At 41.7% G+C, this 4,476-nt stretch overlaps 1 long non-coding RNA gene across 1 annotated transcript; it reads left to right on the top strand.

The window, feature by feature from the left end:
* The first annotated feature begins 517 nt into the window (after positions 1–517).
* On the top strand, positions 518–4,476 carry LOC136538719 (uncharacterized). The gene is made up of 3 exons (XR_010779442.1): positions 518–538; positions 4,053–4,175; positions 4,284–4,476. It is a non-coding gene; the product is annotated as an uncharacterized lncRNA (long non-coding RNA).

Genomic DNA, 4,476 nt, shown 5'->3' with positions numbered 1-4,476 from the left:
ATATACAACTCTATCCATCTAGTCCTAATACAGCGTACATACTGCAACAGTAACTAGATAACACAGCAGGACTGACTTCTACGCCTGTCTCTATATGTGGCTACAGTGCAGTAGGTGAACCGTTCGACGCCTGTCTCTGCAGCAGCTACAGTACCACAACAAGGGACTTTTTCGACGTCATATTTCCTTGCACCAGAAGCAGTTGATTGGCTATGACCCCGCACACAACTGTGACAGTGTCATTCATCACATACAACTCAAGATCACTTCGATGCACGAACTGATCCCATCCCCACTCTGTCTCTACTAGCTGGAAAGTGTCCAAGCACCTATCAGTTGGAAAACGTAGCTTGCCATCTCTGCCCACCAAGAAAGCATCAAAGATGGCTTTGACCTCCTTCGATTTGCTCACAAGCTCCAGGTAGAGAGATAAGTGCTCGTTGCCGTCTATGTCGCCCCCGCGCGGGTAGCAGTTAATCCTCCACATGTAACCCCCAGCAGAGAAGTTATCGGAGCTGACGAAGTACCCAGTGGCGAGGTGAGCCCAGCATCTCTACGTTCTACTGCTCCCTAGCACTATTAGGGTGTAAATAACACCGATTCACAAGATAGAAACCCCTTAATCGTAAGAAAAACTAACGAAAACCACGCGAAAATTATGCGCAAAAAAAAAACACACACACGAGAAAATACTCACATCCCAACAAATCGTTGTGGAAGCCTAGTAGGGGTGGGCTGTCGGCGGGCTTGGTGGTGGCTCCGTACTCTCGTCGGCGCCTCGATAAACTTAAGGCTCCTCAGTAAAGCAGCGTCTTGCGCCTTTCCTCCGACAAGCCTCCGCCGGCGGCCGCCGACCGCCGACCGTTTGTTGTTTCCCGTTCCTCCTCGCGGTTGAAAAAATTACTCCCTAACAACTTCGTGTCGCAACTCCCAATCTTTCAATACTTAGGAAAATTGACCCAATCACGCGATTTTTTTTTATTATTATTAATCTGGAGGGGCTTTCGCCCCTACAGCTGATTTTTTATTAAAAGAAGTAACATAGAGTTACAACAACCAAAAAAAAACAACAGCTGAGACAGAAACAACAGCTAGGAAGGCTAAGACAGATTAGGAAACAAAAAAGGAGATGAAAAAAATCATCCGAAGGATGTTGACTAAGATATCGAGAGAATCCATTGTTCAAATTGATGAGAAGCTCTGCACTTGACTCTGTGTGTCAGCAGCTGCAATTCTTTCATGAAGACTGTTCTGCTAGCTGAAAGCTCCTGCTGTATTCCATTGAAAATGAGGGCGTTTCTCGTGGTCCAGATTGACCAACAGATAAGAATAATAGCTTCCATGAAGAACTGAGAATGCAAGGCGTCTTTGAGGAAGACCATTGCCTCAGGAAAGTTTATATTTGAGGGGATGCCAACTCCAATGAATTCCCAGCACTGCTTTGCATATTCACACTGTAATAAGAGGTGCTGTGCTGATTCCTCTGTGTCCAAATCACATAGGACACAGTTGTAGGATGGTAGAAACAAGTTTTTCCTCTTGAGAATATTTCTTGTGCTTAATCTGTCCTTGAGCAACAGCCAAAAGAAAACTAAATGCTTTGGCTGACAGGAGCATTTCCAGATCCACCGAATAGATGGATGATGCTGTGAGTGACCCAATATTATTTTGTATGCCCTTGAAGATGAGAAATTGCTCCCCCAAGCATATTTCCAGATGTCTGTGCCTTCATTCAAATGAAAATTTATTGTTCTTTGGGTCAGGGTCTGTAGTTGCTCATATGCTATCTGTGAAACTGGAATCTATAACAAATTGGTTATATCTTGTAGTTCCAATGCAATCTTTACAGAAATCCTTTTATCTTTTGCAAAAGAGGCAAGTTCTGGGTAATCTATTTGAAAGGGCTGCCCTTGCCACTTATCTTGCCAGAACAAGCATGTCTCTCCACTGTTGGTCTGAACTATTGCTATTTCTTTGAAAGTCTGAAGATTCTTTAAAATATCCCTCCACCAAAAAGAGCTTTTCCTTGCATGTCCTGGCAATTTTCCATTTGAGTAATACTTTTCCCAGATCATCTTAACCCATGGAATTTCTGCCTTATTAAAGAATTTATGCAAATTCTTTAATAACAAAGCCTTGTTCTGTTCTTCCACATTGATTACACCCAATCCCCCTTCCTCCTTTGTGTTGCAGATCATAGTCCAGGCTGCCTTTGGCTGACCTCTTCCATTAACATCTAATCCTCTCCAAAGATAGTGTTTCCTGTATTTGTCGATTTGCTTTATTACTGTCTTTGGAATGGCAAGAGTGCACATATAAAAGGCTGGCAAAGCACTGAAAACTGCATTTGTTAATTCCAGCCTGCCGGCCTGAGAGAGGAAAGTGGAAACACTTGCAAGCCTTCTTTCACATTTGTTAACCAGTGGCAAATAATCTTGGACTCTTGGCTTTGTAATCCCAAAAGGCAAACCAAGGCAAGTGAAAGGGAAGGTTCCTTTTGAGCAACCAAAAGTTCTTGCTAGATGATCCAGCCTCTGATCTGTCATATTTATGGGAAGCATCATTGACTTTCTGTAATTCACTTTTAGCCCGGTTGCATCAGCAAAGGAGTTGAGAACTGATTTCAGAAATAACAGCTGACAGGGGTCCCCTTCCATGATTACCAGGGTATCATCTGCATATTGAACCACAGGAAAGTCGGGATTCGACTGAATAGGGATTGGAAGATTTAGCAAACCCATTTCTTTACCTTTGTTAAGCAAGGATTGGAGAAAATCAGCAGCCATGACAAAAAGAAGAGGTGAAAGAGGGTCACCTTGTCTAACCCCCCTCTTGCAGTTGAAGGTTTTCCCAGGAACACCATTAAGAAGGACAGCAGAAGTATCAGATGAAAAAATTTCTCTCATCCAACCAATCCATTTATGGCCAAAACCCTTACACTCCATTAACTTCAACATTGCTTGGTGCTCAATTTTGTCAAAAACTTTCTCAAAGTCTAATTTAAGAACAATGATTTCCTTCCTGGAGTGGTGGCAGAGGTGCATATACTCAAAGGCCCACCCCAGACAATCCTGAATGGTTCTAGATTTAATGAAGCCATATTGATTAACATGGACCAACTTAGTGATGACAGTCTGAAGTCTGTTTGCCAGAACTTTAGTTATGAGCTTGACAGAGCTATTCAATAGAGAAATGGGTCTGAAATCTGAAACAGAGGTTGGGTTCTCAATCTTTGGAGCTAGGGTGATGGACTTGTTAATACTTCTCAAACAAAGATTATTCTGATGAAAGGCATTGCAGAGATTATAGAAATCAAACTTGATCTTGCTCTAAGCAGCTTTTAGAAAATCATTATTAAATCCATCTAGTCCAGGAGATTTGTCATTAGGGAGACTCTTGATGATGCTATCAACTTCTTGTACAGAAAAAGGTTCTTCAAGAAAATCCAGACCGTCCACCACTTGAATGAAACTGGTTGGATCAACAGGAAAGGCAGTATAATTTGAAGTTGATAATCTCTCTTTGAACTCTTGCCAAATGATTTGCTCTTTGTCTCTATGAGAATGGACCAAGACTCCCTGATCAGAAACTAGCTGCTTACTGAGGTTTCCTCTATGTTTGATAGAAGCATTAGCATGAAAAAACTTTGTATTAGTGTCACCCAATTTGACCCATTTTATAGCCCCCTTTGTTTCCAATAAATTTTTTGTTGTTCAAGAAGATTCTCTAGCTTCTGCTTCAAGATTTCTTTGAAATTCCACTCAGCCAGAGTAAGATCTCTGTAATCCTCTAGAATGTCAAGGAAAAGGACACTTTTGACATTAGAAATATTGCTCTTGAGACTGCATAAGTTTCTCTGCCAATCTTTCAGTGCCTTTCTTAGATTCTTGAACTTAGCAGTTAAGTTCTTAGCACAATCAGACTGAGTAGTGGGGGCATCCCAAACCTGAGAAAGAATGTTTCCAAAGTTATCATGTTTCAGCCTGTAATTTTCAAATCTAAAGATACCACCTTTAGGGATGTGACTAGAAATATTGACAATGCAGGGACAGTGGTCAGAGGAAGTCATATCAAGGGCTGTGAGGGAAGTATCAGGATAGGAAAGCAGCCAAGAGTTAGAAGTGAAGGTCCAGTCAAGCTTTTCCAGAAGAGGTGAGGCCTGCTTGTTAGACCAGGTAAATTTTCTCCCCTGAAGAGGAACTTCATTAAGCCCGGAGCACTAATGACTTCATTAAAAAGCATCATTTCCATTAAATTCTCTCCTTCCTTATTCCTATTTCCAGGTCTTCTGATTAAGTTAAAATCACCAAGGACTAGCCAGTCAACTTCTTCAGGCTTCTGACTGACAAGGAGCATATATGTTTGTCAAGACCCAGGAACTGTTGTCATGTTGGGAAAAAAATTCCACCGAGATAGCGTAATCATTGTGAAAAATTTTGCTACCCCTGAAGAGAGAACTTTTCCAAGCCACCAATA

This window comes from Miscanthus floridulus, chromosome 2 (assembly GCF_019320115.1).
Source record: "Miscanthus floridulus cultivar M001 chromosome 2, ASM1932011v1, whole genome shotgun sequence".
NCBI classification, from domain to species: Eukaryota; Viridiplantae; Streptophyta; class Magnoliopsida; order Poales; family Poaceae; genus Miscanthus; species Miscanthus floridulus.
Note: the sequence above shows the minus strand (reverse complement) of the source record. Positions and strands in the feature narration are given on the sequence as shown.